The sequence below is a fragment of the Dipodomys merriami genome, unplaced genomic scaffold (genome assembly GCF_024711535.1).
Source record: "Dipodomys merriami isolate MVZ:Mamm:240054 unplaced genomic scaffold, mDipMer1.0.p SCAF_179, whole genome shotgun sequence".
Taxonomy (NCBI): Eukaryota; Metazoa; Chordata; class Mammalia; order Rodentia; family Heteromyidae; genus Dipodomys; species Dipodomys merriami.
In genome coordinates, this window is record NW_027203148.1 from 1,402,638 (window position 1) to 1,418,630 (window position 15,993).

The window sequence follows — 15,993 nt, forward strand, 5'->3', positions numbered from 1 at the left end:
ATTAAAAGGTCTGGGAACCTAGGAATGCATGGAACATTCCTCAATATTAAACTGAGAATGTATATGACACAGATAATTAGCATTTACCTAAGGGTGGAAGCATGAAGACATTAACATGAGGAATGAGAAAAGGATGTCCACTCTCTACTACTCTTCAATATGGTAGTGGACTTTCTTCCAAGAGCAATAGACAAGAGAAAAACATAAAGCAGATCCAAATAGGGAAGGAGTAAAACTATCCGATTTTACAATTGAAATGATCCTTTATTTAAAGGACCCTGTGGATTCCTCCCTCTATTTAGTAAAGGTGATGCTAACCTTCAGCAATGCAGCAGGGTATAAAAACCACAAGAATCAGTAGTTTTTCTGTTACCAACAATGGGAAGATCCACTCTGAAATCCAAAAAACAACCTCATATGTACTAGCCTCAAAATCAAATCAAATCTAAACAAAACAATACAACAACAACAAAACTAGGAATTAATTAATTTAACTAAAATTGTGAAGGCCCTATATGTGAAAACTTTAAAAATATAAAAAGGGAAATTGAAGGAGATTCAAAGAAATAGAAAGTATTTCAATGTTCCTGGTTGGAAGAATTAACATTTTGAAAACTGCAATACTTCCTCTAAACAATTGGCAATGCAATACTCATTAAAATCCCAACAATATTCTTCAAAGTAGAAGAGAAGCAATGCAACTATAATATGGAATTACAAAATTACAGATGAAACAGAATGCTTAGAAATGAATACATGGGCCTATAGTCATCTTAGCAACACAAACGCTCACACACACACACACACACACACACACACACACACACACACACACACACAATGGAATTATATTCACCCATCAGAAAGATGACTTTTCACCAGTAGTAAGGAAAATGAAAGGTTTGGGAAAATTATATTAAGAGAAAGGAGAAAGGAATGCAGACTCAGAGCAATATAGGTTTCATGGATTCATTCATTTATGATAGCTAGAAGATGCTTACAAATCTATAAGTAAACAAGACAGATTCTACCTCGTCCATTAGAATGGACATTACTAAGAAAATTAACTATAGCAAATTCTGGCATGGATGTAGCCAATTTGGAACTCTATTACACTGTTGTTGGGAAATACTTTCTATTTCTTTGAATCTCCTTCAACCACTGCGGAAGGCAGTATGGAGTTTCCTGAAAAGAGTAAATATAGATCTCCCTTAAGACTCAGTAATTCCCCTCATGGGCAGTAATCCAATAAATAACAAACAAGCTCACATGAAAGCTACCAGCATAAACGTGTTCAGGGCTCAGGCCCAGAGTTCAAGGACTAGAAAAATGTTACCACTACTGGTATTTGTTTCCATAAATATGAACTGTTTTATATAAGATACCAAATCAATCTATTTGCAGTAGCTAGATTAGGACTTAAATGTTAGTGGGTGATAAAATGGCTCCTTTGTTGAATGTTAGGAATAGATGTAGGTAGTCCATGAAAGGGAGATTTTGTTGTTGTTGTTGTTAGAGGTGCTGAAGTCTGGACTTGGACACTGTCCCTGAACTCTTCAACTCAAGGTGAGTGCTCTACCACTTGAGTGACAGTGCCACTGCTGGTTTTCTGATGGTTAAATGGAAATAAGAGTCTCAGGCTCTATCCTGCCCAGGCTGGTTTTGAACTGTAGTCCTCAGATCTCAGCTTCCTGAGTAGCTAGGATTACAGCTTTGAGCTACTAGCACCAGGTAAAAATGGGGGATTTTTAGAAATGAAAATCCACCTCTTCACCTGTGTCTAAACCTCAGATATTACTATTAGAACACTTCACCTTCACCTCATTTCATCAGACATTTGTAAATTTTCTCTTTTCCTTCATGTGGGAATACTGCAGTCAATATCAACTCAGCTGGGGGACTGGATCAATTGTATGGTAATTGCTAGCACCTAATTTAAGAACTTTTACATCAGAAGAAATGAAACCCTTACTTGGAATAATTGTTTTCTCTTTTTATTACAAATCTGTGCTTGATTATTCCCTAATGTGATATTGGACTTCCTAATAGAGTGATGAAATTTTCTTTATTTTCAACCGTCTCCCACATGTGGTCAAATATTTAAGAATTCAAAGATTTGCACTGAAAATTGATTAAGCTGACGTCTAAGAAAATGTGCATTTCTGGAATTTGTTCTTCTGTCATGTTCTTACATACACAAGCTTTCTATGATTTATTTGTACTACAAGGAATTCTACTTTCCAATCTTTCTGTGACCAATTTTAGTCTGATCAGTCTTTCTGATCCTCTCTGTTGAGTCTCATTTGAGTATGCCTCATAAAAAAGATATTAGTTATCAGCTAAATGATTCTCAGCTTCTGTTTTTTGCCTGACTTCTTTTAGGCTGTGATAGCAATCCTGCCTGGCTGTGCTTACTGGAGTGTGTGTGTGTGTGTGTGTGTGTGTGTGTGTGTGTGTGTGTGTGTGTGTGTGTGTGTGTGTGTGTGTGTGTGTGTGTGTATTTTGTTTTAGATATCTAGGATTACTATTCAAGGTAGTAGTTTCTCTGGGCCCCTGTGATAACCTGGCCTAGAGTCAATGAGTAATACTCCATACGATACAAAGAACAACTGACTAAATTCCTGTTAATTGTCTCAAAATGAGGCAATCAGGCATCCTTGCAAATCCATCAATAATGCTTTGTAACCACTTACAGAAGTCGTCTATCAAGATGGCTTTTCTAAGTTGACTGTGAAAAATATTCATTTCTAAGTAGGCACCATAAAGCAGATCACATTCCTGGGATTAGACTTTTGGAAGGAAGGTTCGCCTTCCTTCCGTCTCTTATGATAGTTCAAACCATAATATTCTTCAGTTGTGGCCAGCCTGGAGCACATATTCCCAAGAATATTCTGTAGGGCTGGGAAGATGGCTCAGTGGTAGAGTGCTTGCCTTGCATGCCTGAGGCCCTGGGTTCGATTCCTCAGCACCACATAAGCAAAAAGAAAAAAGCCAGAGGTGGTGCTGTGGTTCAAGTGGTAGAGCACTAGACTTGAGCTGAAGAGTTGAGGGACAGTGCCCAGGCCCAGAGTTCAGGCCCCACGACCGGACTCCCCCCCCAAATAAAAAGAATATTCTGTAAATACGGGGTAAATACTTGTCTACTACAGACTGATTTATCTTGCTTTTATCTGTTGTTATTTTCATTACTTCAAACACATGGATAATTCATATTGGGATTAGACAAAGGATTAATGGAATAAACATTCAGTTTACTTTCATATATCCAATATAATACACTTAACCCGTAATGGACAAATAAATTCAACTCTAGAAACAATGTCAGGAATATAAATTAAGCTTTAATACATATAATCTGGCACACATAAACCATCATCTACAGAAAAATTCAGTCTCTCTGTAAATATTTATTTGGTATGAAATAATAAAAATTTAATTAATGAATATCACTTTGAATTATCATCTGAAATAGTCCTCGTGTATATAATTTTAAATAATTTTATAGATGTCACCTAGACAAGAATTTAACATGCATGTAAAAATCAAATTTCCACAATTATAGCTATATGAGAGGGATCATACCCTCGTGTACTATGTGGTGTGAATTTTACCACAGTGCTGAACCCTTCCAAATAATACCAAGCGTCATGTGTAATAATTTATTATTTGATGTTAAGATGATTGCTAAGTGTAGAATACACTTTGAATTATTACATTAACTCACAGAAATGAAGCAATGATTTGTTATTTGTTCAAATTTAATGCTTCTCAATTTTACAATTCATTAAATATATTATTAAAATTATTTTCACTTTCTTCTTTTCTATAGCTAATGAAATTAAAATTATATATTAACCATTCAATGTTAAGAAATCAATAATAAGTAAACTATTATTAAAACAATATACTATTAAACTGTGATTTGAATTATACTTCTAACAAATTGTGATGTAAACAAGTCAATAAAATTAAGGGTGATCATTTTTAAACTTAGCAGCTTGTTATTTTTTTTAATTTTATTTTTTGGGTTCAATCGTGGCGCCTGAACTCTGAGCCTGGGCGCTGTACCTCAGCATTTCAGCTCAAGGCTAGCGCTCTACAACTTGAGACCCAGCACCACTTCCAACTTTTTTCTTTTTGCTTATGTGGTGCTGAGGAATCGAACTCAGGGCCTCAGGCATACAAGGCAAGCATTCTAGCACTAAGCCAGCTTCCCAGCCCAGCAGCTTGTTATTTATTTCCTAATTGTGTCATTTGTTATTCTTGATCCAAGTCATCTCTTTATCTTAATTGTTTAGTTTTCTATTTTATCTCAATTGGTTTGCTGATTGTGCATTTTGTTTTCCCTTTTTAATGACCGACATGAGGCTGAAAATCTGTATGCTAGTTTATTACTTCCTACATTAAAGTCAAATTGCTGCTCTCCCCAGCTGTTCTACTCTATGATACTACAGTATTTCCCCCAATCCCATCTCCTGTATGCTGCTCTCATATATTTTATTTTATTTTTTATTTAAATTTTATTGTCAAGGTAATGTACAGATGGGATATAGTTACATAAGTAAGGTAATTAATTTATTTCTTTTCTAACTTGTTAACCTTTCCCCTATTTTTCTCTCTCTTCACTCCAACGCCCCCCCCAAGATTATTTACAACATATTGACTTGTGAATACCACTGTTGCATAGGTTCTCCCTTTGTCCTTTGTCTCACCATTTTGTTTTTTTTTTCTTTTCCTTCCCTAGTTCAGATCAACATATTTAAAATACCCAGGGTATCAAAATCAAATACAGTGACTACAGGGGATAAACCATAGGTGGGGAAAACACAAAAACATAAAAAGAAATCACAGTACATTAAGAACAACAACAAAGAACATGTCTTGGAGTTCATTTCACTTAGAATCACCTTATACAATCATATGTACATAGCTATTGAACTATTCTGCTCATCTACTAAGATTATCCTTGATGTACACAATAATGCTCCCCTATTACCCAGTAATCCCACTTCTGGGCATATAACCAGGTGATCACAAACAAGGCCACAGTAAAGCTACTACTGTGTATCACAGTCATATTTACGAAAAATGACACACACACTCCCCCCCCCCCACACACAGATAAACACACATGGAAAACTATGCTTCAATCACAAAAAATGTGACCACCTCATTTGTAAGGAAATGGAAGATCTTGGAAAAAATCATATTAGTGAAGTAAGCCAGACTTAAAGACACATAGGTCCCATGGTTTCATTTGTAAGAATTAGTTTACATGAATGATAATCTCATGTATTTTAATTTGACATTTTGTTCTATGTTGAGCATGCAACATTATTGCTATATTTTTGTTATTATTTCTGCAAATAGGCAGGTATACTTAAAGAATTACATTCATCTTATCCATTATTGAAGGAAGAACAACTAAAAGAGTAACCACTACTAGGAAGAACAACTCCTACTTACTTAGCTTCATTCTTATGTAAGGCCAATGTTGTCCCCTGTATCCTCATGTTGTACATTACAACTCTATACCTGGTCATAATGTATATCTAGTATCTTATGCATTGTGAACCAGATGCCCGAACTAAATGCTTTACTTTACAAAAAAATTCTGTCAATGTTTGAGGATGGTTTGTGTGTATGTGTGTGTGTGTGTGTGTGTGTGTGTGTGTGTGTGTGTGTGTTTACAAAGATCAGAACATAACATTTTTCTTCATTTTGAATACATCTTACAGGTCATTGTAAGTTGTGGCTAATGGGAGCAGTCTCTTGTTATTTTAAGGATGAAACAGAAAAAGATATTTGTGTATGTACCACAGTTGCTTTATTAGTGTCGTTGAACACTGAACTTCGATTTACATCTTGGCTGTTGTTCTGAATAATGTGAATAACAATGAACTACAGATATATTTATGAATTACCCAGAGAGAAATAATCACATGATTGGTGGGTCAGATGATATTTCAAGTATGATTTCTTTAGAAAACTGCATACTACTTTCTACAAGGAAAATACTAACCTGGATTTTGACCAAGAGTGTAGAAAATTTCCTTTTCTTCACACTCTTACCAACATGATTACATTTTATTCAAAAGGTAATAAAGGGCAAGTTTTTACTATCTTCAGTACTCTAGACTGGCTTAAGACCGAAATCTTACCTCCTAAATTCTTGGAATTACAAACTTTTACCACCACACCTGGTTCCTTTGATTTTTTTTTGATAAGAGTTATAATAGTTATAAAGTAGTATCATAGTAATTTTGAATTAGATTTCTCTAATGACTTCTTCTCACAGCATTAAGCCAGCACAGAAGTTGTATTAAACACAACTGTGTAAACCCACTGGTGATATAGAGGGGTTTATGGAAAACATGTCTATTCGAACTTTTGTCCATTTTTATTCAAGTTTCTTGTTAATCTCATCTTTAATCTCTCTATACAAAAATAATTAATTCAAGGTAGTAAAAAGGAAAAACTTAAGCAACTCCTAATATTTTTCAATTTTCAATAACATGATATTGCTTAAATCATTTTCTGTTTATGCTTAAGACTATATAACAATTTAGTTAGATCTTTTACATATCTATATGTATTTTATTTATTTTACATTGATTGCTCTTTCCAAAGCCTGCGTGTCTAATTTTGGTTTATTTCAGTCTTAAGAAGTTCAGATTTCAAATTCAAGAATAAATGGAAGTAAGCAAACAAAAAAATACAGTTCCTCTCATCTGATAATGCCTCTAAAAGAATGAGAAAAGAGTTCATCATTCTAAGGACCCTTAATTCTTAAGATAACATTTGCTATAATGCTAATGTTATTACCATTTTAGTGTTGGGAAAAATTGTAATTAAAGGCACTAAGTGCATGGCCCAAGACACACAGTGAGGAAGAAAATGAGTCAAATTTTCCAAAAGTCTTCCAGCAATACACAAAAGGTAGATAAATTCTCTGATACTCTCAATTCAATATTCATACTGTCCAAGAAATAATAGCATAGCAATTATTGCCCATGGTAATTGTTTTCTGTTACATTTTGTCTTCAACACAGACTGTGTTGGTGACATTGGGTTATCATGCACAGAGCTGAGCTTATAAATTATGGTCCAAAGAGAGGCAAATTTCTTCTGTCCCATAGTTTCAGTATCATTTTTAAAAAGTAATAAATCTTTTAAATATCATCACTTACTGTATTTTAATAATTCAAGAATGAAAAATTTCACATATAATCACTGCAAAATGCTTTAAGACAAGGAGATGATAAAACAGGCCTCTGTGAAGCAAATTTTCTTCTGCTTTTAAAATTATTCTGAAAGCCTGGTACTGGTTTGTCACACCTATAATCTTAACTACTCGGGATACCTATTAAGGAGCCTGAGATCTGTGGATAATATTTGGAAGTCAACAGGACAAACTAAATTCATGAGATTATTTTTCAAAATTTTAACGAAATAGCAAAGGGCCAGGAATGGAGATGTAGCTCATATAGTAACTCACCAATCTAGAGAGAAAGACGTAGCAAGATGTTGAAGCCCTGATTTCAAACTCTGAGCATGCCAACACGCAGGAATGCACACACACTCACTTTTTCAAAATACAAGTGTTTTGCATTAATTTCTTTGTTAACGATATTATATGGGTAAAATGGGCTTCATAAACTCTTCCATCTCAAAACATTTTTATACATTTTTGTTGTAAAAATACTGTACAGAGGGGTTATAGTTATATGAGCAAAGTAATAAGTACATTTCCTATCAAGCATTGTTACCTCCTCCTTTGTTTTTCCCCCACCATTCCTTCCCTTTACACCTCCACAAGTACACTCCTCATACCCCAAAGCCCCACCAAATGTCCCTAGCCTAAATAGTAAAGTTCGTTTTTCAAAATAATGTCTTGTGCATCTATTGTTATACAATGGGTCAAACTGTATTCCTATTTAAGCATGTTGTTTTTTCCCTTTCCCTCCCCAAAATAGAGAAGTGTACATTCAAGGTGCAGTGCACCAACATCAAATAAAGTGAAAACAGGGTTATATTGTTGGGGAGGAACGTATAAAAAAGAAAAACAATCACATCGTACATTATAAATACGTGAGAAACAACAGCAATAAAGAAAAAAAACCACTTGTGTCTCTATCTTGGGGGTTATTTAGGTTAACATCAACTTATCTAGTCATATACACATAGGCTTTCAACTTTTCTGCTTATCCCAGACATATACTAGTTATTGCAAATAAGGGATTCAATGGGACCTATGTTTCTTTGGACTTGGCTTACATCAGTTAATATAATTTTTTTCCAAATCTTTCCATTTCCTAACAAATTGAGCATTGTCATTCTTTCTGATGGAGGCATAGAATTAATATATATATATGTTTTCCACCTTCATCATTTTTTCAAATGTTTTTATTGTGATTAAGTGGTTACATAATTTCCCAAATTTCACAATATTGTGGGATAGTGATGCTTAGTTTAAGTCACAAACACATTCTAACTTCGATGGAGCAAATTGTCTATTATGGTCTACAACATGTATGAATTCTATGAGCTTTGCAATAGAGTTATTTCTTCCATATGTAAACATTTTTGTTTTGAAATATGTATATTTCTTTTGTATTGCATAAGCGTCAGCTGTTCCCTCTTTCCCACTTGTTCCCTCCCTCCCTCCAGTGACATTGAGTTGCTTAGTTCATTTTGGTCAATGTCCAGTGCAGCTGATGGATCCCACTGTTGTATGTTTTTCCCTGATTCCCTCTAGTTCTGTGTCATCCTCCTGGTTTCCCTTCAGTGTGCACATATGATCAGCAGAATGGGGTTATTTAGTAGTGATTCGACCAGATGAGTGGAAGTTCTTGGTTTCTTAAGTGTTGTTAATTTTGTCATATCACCTTACATTTTGGATTTAACATCCGCTTATCACGGAGACCATGTGCCATTTGTCTCTTTGATTTTGGCTCACCTCGCTCAACATGATTTCCTGTAGCTTGATTGATTTCCCTACTAATGCCATTATTTTGTCTTTTCTAATGGCTGGAAAATATTCCGTTGTGTATAGTTACCACAGTTTTTTGATCCATTCATCTCTGGTGGGACATATGGGTTGTTTTCATATCCTGGCTATTGTGAACAGTGCTGCAATAAACATGGAAGTGCATTTGTCATTGAATATTGGTACCTGTTGTTCAGGATAGATGCCTAGAAGTGGTATGAGTGGGCCATAAGGAAGGTCAATATTTATCTTTCTGAGGACTCACCTGACTGCTTTCCAAAGTGGTTGTGTAAGTGTACATTCACACACACACACACACACACACACACACACACACACAAACACAGAGAGAGAGAGAGAGAGAGAGAGAGAGAGAGAGAGAGAGAGAGAGAAGAGAGAGAGAGAGAGAGAACATTTTCTTGATCCATTCTTCTACTGAGCAGCATCAGGGTTGGTTCCATATCTTAGCTATGGAAAATAATGCTACAATAAACATTGTTGTGGTGGTAGTTTTAGTATGGACTGGTTTGTGATCATTTGGGAGAATGCCCAAAAGTGGGATTGCTGTATAATAGGGAGCTCTATGTGGAGGTTTTTGAGGAACCTCCAAACTGCTTTCCAAAGTGCATGACCAAGTTTACACTCCCACCAAGAATGCAGTAGGCTCCCTTCTGGCCATATCCCTTCCAGCATCTGTTGTTGTAAAAATATGGAACGATTCACTAATTTGTGTATCATCCTTGTGCAGGGACCATGCTAATCTTCTCTGTATGTTCCAATTTTAGTGTGTGTGCAGCCAAATTGAGCACAAAACATTTTTATAAAGAGTAATTGATTTTCTTAAACTAGACAATTCAACAAAAATAAGTTCAAAAGTATTGTGAAATTTTATAACCATGTGTTTCTTACATAAGCACACATTTAAGAATAAAGTCAAGATTGACATATCAAAAACAATATAATTCCAGATATTTGTTGTTCATGAGATTTGTAGGAGGAAGAATTCAATTATTCTACAAAAGGCACTTGTCATAATGATCATTGCAGCAAATGTTAAGGTTTGTTAAAGGTTTTAATGTTTTAAATATGTTTAATTTTGGGATTTGCTTATATATGGCAAAATTAAGACTGTTTGGCAGGTCATAAAAATTTTTGATAAAGTATATAATATTTCTGGTAGCATGTACTAGAAAGTATGGACATTTCAGATTTTATAGAAACTTTACTAATGAGAAATTGCAAAGACTGTGTAAAGAAGCAGTTAAGATTTTAAGTTAAGATTTTAAGTACACAGTTTCTGTTAAATCTTCAGGGCTCCTTTACGTTATATGTTAGTGATGAACAAATAATGATATAATCCACATACAAATGATGAGATGAACTATAAATAGTAATCTTAGTGAGTAAATTTAAAGGCTACTTATAGCTTTATCCAGTTTTAAATGTACAGGAATATGAGAAAATAGTAAACTCTACTATATACACTTCAAATACTGAAAACCCTGGTAATTGTTTTGTTTTTTATTTTAGTAATCATTAATATTTAATTATTGTTTGCTTTATTTATAGCATTTTTCCTTGTCGTAATATAATACAACTTTTTGTGAGTCATGATTAAGAGGTACTTTGAGAATATCATTGGGATGGCCACACAATTTTTCATAGGTGCATGTGAATTTACAAAGAACAAAACTAAAAACAAAATATTGATTAAAAATTATATCAAGTAGAGTCTGAATCAGGAGTGTTGATAAATGTCCACACCTAACATCTTAACCTTAGGCTGGAGCATCTTATTTAAATATTGTTGAGAATTTCAAGACTTCCTTATGTAGGGCCCTTAGAAGCATGTACAGCATGCATGTGTACAAAGCCAGTGACAACAGGCAAATATGACTAAGTTTCCCCAAAAGGAATCTATGAAGTCAATAGTTATCTTCCCAAGCAGATAAAAAATGCATCCAAAATGATTCAGTGCACCTACATTTGTGGAGTTATTTAAGTTATGGATTCTTTGTTAGACATATTCTTTTCTTTTAAAAATTGTCAAATATTAGCTTTATAATAAACTTTGTCTAGTATTTCTTGGTTCAAAACAGAAATCTTGATACAGTTGATGTCACTTGGCTTTCTTACTTTCTCAGTTCAAAGCCAACCTAGGCACGAAAGTCTGTCACATTCTTATCTGTAACCAAACACCAAAAACGCCAAAAGTGGAGTTTGGCTCAAGTAGTAGAGTCCTAGCTTTGGGGGAAGTTGGCCAGGGAAGACATTTGTTCAGGGACATGGTCCAGACTCTGAGTTCAAGCTCCAGAACCAGGACAAACTAAACAAACAAACAAGAAAAAAAACGCACATATTTCTTTGGGACCATCCATAAAGCACTGGTTTGAGAACAGGCTCCTTTTGCTGATCATACTCACTGGATCCTGCTTTTTTGGAATACTAATTGTGCTGGAGAATTCAGGACAAGACTAAAGAAATTAATAAGTGACTCCTGCAACAACAGAATCATCTCAATAGTGAAATATCCATGCATAAGACAAATTAAAACCTCCAAATCTTTGTTTCCTTGCAAAAGAAAACTTTTAAAACAATGTTTATTTCCTTTTGTTCTATGCTGGCCTTCAAATGGCACATTGTTTCCTTTTGAAATACTTTCAAGAAGAAGTTTTTATATGAATAAAGAACACACTCGAAAAAAGACAGGGACAGTTTCTTCAAGCTTGGATTCTTTTTTTTCTAACAATGAATATATATTTTTTTACAGTGAAAATACTGAACAGAGTGGTTACAATTACATGTGCAAGATAATGAGTACAGTTTTTATCAAGCATTGTAGCCTACTCCTTGGTTTCCCCTTCCAATCCCTAGACATAAAAGAAATGCAAATCAAAACAACATTGAGATATCACCTCACCCCAGTTAGAATGGGTATAATCAAGAACTCTAATAACAACAGATGCTGGAGGGGATGTGGAGTGCCACTTTTGGGCATTTACCCAAATGTTTACAAACAAGACCACACTAAAGCTACGAGCATAACTATGTTTATTGCAGCATTATTTACCATAGCTAAGATCTGGAATGAGTACATTTTTTATCAAGCAATGTTGCCTACTCCTTGGTTTCCCCTTCCCATCCTCTCCTCACCTCTCCATCCAATCCTCCTCCCCCCAACAACAAAGTTGTAAAGTTCGTTTTTGAAATAACGAGTTGTACATCTCATTGCTGCAATGGGTCCACCTGTATCCCTATTTAAATGATTTGATTTTTTTTCCGTTCCCCTCCAGAAATTATACCGACATCAAATACAGTGAAATCAGGGGTTATTGTTATCCCGTGGGGAAGGGACATAAAAAGCAACAAGGAAATCATCTTATAAATGTGTTAGAAAAAGTCACATGAAAGAACAAAAAACATTCGAATACATTTCTTAGGGTTCATTTCCCTAACATCAACTTATCTGACCTTTTCTGTTTGACTCAGACATATACTAGTTATTGGAAATAAGGAAAACCATGGGACCTATGTTTCTTTGGGCGTGGCTTACTTCAATTAATATAATTTTTCCAAGTCTTTCCAGTTCCTAACAAATGTGGCAATGTCATTCTTTCTGATGGAGGCATAGGATTCCATTGTGTATATATACCACATTTTCTTGATCCATTCATCTACTGAGGGGCATCTGGGTTGGTTCCATACCTTAGCTATGGTAAATAAGGCTGCAATAAACATAGTCGTGCTGGTACCTCTAATGTGGCCTTGTTTGTGAACATTTGGGTTAATGCCCAAAAGTGGGATTGCTGGGTCTTAGGGGAGCTCTATGTGGAGTCTTTTGAGGAATCTCCAAGAACCGACCTCAGGACCACTGGAATAGAATTGAAAACCCAGAAATGAACCTACAAACCTATAGCCATCTAATCTTTGATAAGGGAGCTAAAAAAATTGAAGATAGGTACCCTCTTCAGGTAAAATGAATGTTTTCAGGCTTCATAGAACTAGCACAAATACATCTTTGGACATGAGGTAACACGCCTTTCAGAGACAACTTAGTAAATACAAAATATAAAATTTAAAAACATTATTCATGTACATATGGCCATATAAGATAATGTTAAGAAAAATGAAGATAGGGACACAACTTGTTTTATTCTTTATTGAAATTGTTTTTAATGTATCTAAAATGTACTATGTGATTTTTTTCGTTTCTCCTCCATGTTCTTCCCGCATGATATAACTCCTGTTTTCACTGAATATGATGTTGGTGCCCTGCATCTTGCATATACATTTTTCTAGTGTGGGAAGGGGAATTGAAACAACAAAATGCTGAAACAAAGATTCAGGATGAACTATTGTAACAATGATATGAACAAGACACTATGTAGAAAACGAATTTTACAACTTGTGGAGGGGAGGGGGAATTGGGCAGATGGGGAGGGAATGGATAACACAGGAAAAACAAAAGAGGATGTAACAATGAGAAATGTACTCATTACCTTACTTATGTAACTCTAAGCCCTCTGTACATTATTTTTTACTATAAAAACATAAAAGAAACCATTATCCATGAGTACATTAACTTCAAATTCCGTAAGTGCTCTTAAATTAAATTTAACTTGGAGAAGATTCTCAGAAAAGTTAATTTGTGTGTGTGTTGTGAATTATTTCCCAAGTGTACACAAGTTAACAGTAGAAGAAACAATAGGAATAATAAGAGAAAGGAAAGTTCTGTGTTTAAGTATAATGGTTCAATATACTATAGAAGACCCTGCAAATAAGACAACATTGAACCAATAAAGCCAAGGCCATTATGTACATCTATGGGAGTGACATAGAGAAATAATTAATACTAAGAGGAACATGAACGATGAGGCCACTCTCTTTCAACTTCTACCTCTAAATCATGGTTGCTAATCATGCAAATTTGTAAAATGTACAATTGAAGAATAATTCTGGTTCCAAAGCAAGTTAGATATAAGAGCATGGACTTAACTGGAAAAAAAGTCCATGGTGAGAAAGCAGGAATTATACTGGCAATGAACTGGTGGCCAAGATCTCATTTCTTTTTCTTTCTTTTATCTTTTTTCTTTCTTTCTTTTTTTTTTTTTTTTTTTTTTGATGGTTGAGACAGGGTTTGAACTCAGCCTGGGAAATATCTCTCCACTCTTCACCTCAAGACTAGTGTTCTACCTCTTGAGCCACAGCGCTCTCCAGTTTTCTGGTGGTTAATTGGAGATAAGTGCCTCAGAACATTTCTTTCCTACTCATACAGGATTTGAACTGCAATCCTCAGATCTCAGCCTCCTGAATACCTAGAATTATAGGCGTGAACTCAAGTGATGGAATACTAGTCATGAGCAAGATTGCAGAATGAGGTTGCTGAGGCTTTTGCATACACACATACAAACATACACATACACACAGAGGCACATATATGTGCAAACACACCTGTACAAATAAAACAACTCTCAGAATATGGAGAAATGTTAGAAAACAATAGAAAATATATCCTGAGTAAGACTAGATCAAGTGATAATTTTTAATATTAGAAAGTCCTCAAGTGAAAGTTATTCAAAGTTTGATAATATTACATACCTAGGGACCAGAGATAAAAAGAAAGTCAAGTAATCATTATTAAAGGGATTGGATCCCTGGAAGAATGAATCAGAGACCCCTGCAGGTGCATCTCAAAATGTTCATATCCTGTGTGAAATGATAGAACATCTTTGAAAGTAGAACATAAACAACTTGAACAGTCAGTCTAATGAATAAGATCATAGGAGAAGTTCAGAATTTCTAGTCTGTATCTAGATTAAAAAAAACCATCAAACTATGGCAGGGCAATTTGATACAAGCCTGGAATTCTAGCACTCAAGCTAAGACAGGAGATTAGAGAGTGGGATTACATAGTGATACCTTCCCTGGACCAGGTAGTATAATTTTGTCTCAATGAAACAAACCAAAAAACAAGAAAGGAATACACAGTTGGAAGTTTGGGCTAATTTTGTCACTATGTTTTGAGAAGGCAAGTTTCCTATTGAAATGCAACTCATATATAATCCTCAGTTGTATTTTAAATGCTCTCTGCATTACACAACATTCCTACATGCAAAATGGCTCATTTTTCCCAATCAAAAATTTGAAAAAATAAGCATCATTCTGTTGGATTTCAAAGAAATAATGAAGGATTACAAAAGTTTAAGCATGGAAAAATACAAAGTTCATCTAATGTAGGACTTTGTAGACCTTGCTAAATTAGAATTTATATTTAAAATAAATATTTTGGTTTTGTTTCTAATTTCATATTCTATAGAATACTACAAAATTCTTTTTAAGTAGAGGTTTTAATTGACAAATTCACACATGAATCAGGCATTTTATTTGCTTAAAATATTCTTTCAAGCGAGGTATAATTAGAACTTAGTTAATTGATAATTCCAACAGTTCATGTATAAAATGAGATAGTGTGAATAATCTGCACAGAGTTGCCAACAAATGGATGATATTAATTTATTAATTTAGAACAAGCAATTTTTTGAGGCTTTGGTGTAACATGGTATGAAGACATTAATTGTGTGAGGTCTTGGTTCTTCTATCTATTTGTAATACAGGAAGAAATTTCCTTAATTACATGCCTCTGTATACAATGAGAAAAATGCGAGGTTGGAGTTGGTTTTATTTTTTGGTTTGTCCTCAGGTTTGAACTCTGGGCCTGGCCACTCTCTGTGAGCCAGTTTTTGCTCAAGGCTCATGCCCTACAACTTCAACCTCAGTGCCACTTGAGTCTGGCTTTTCCTGAGAAGTTTATTGGAGATAAGAATCTAAGGAATCTTCCTGACTGGGTGGGCTTTGAACCATAATCTTCTGATCTTAGCCTCCTGAATATCTATGATAGATAAAAATATAAATAATATTTGCAAGTGCTCTGATTTCTAGAACTCAGAAAAATGTTGCAGCAAAGTTTAGTGTAGTGTACTTTCCACAATAGGAAAGGCATCATA

General features: G+C 34.7%; 1 non-coding gene across 1 annotated transcript; it reads right to left on the minus strand.

Moving 5' to 3' along the window:
• Positions 1–9,692: 9,692 nt before the first annotated feature.
• On the minus strand, positions 9,693–9,798 carry LOC138829923 (U6 spliceosomal RNA). Its single transcript, XR_011372788.1, has one exon. It is a non-coding gene; the product is annotated as a U6 spliceosomal RNA (small nuclear RNA).
• Between the last annotated feature and the right edge of the window lie 6,195 nt (positions 9,799–15,993).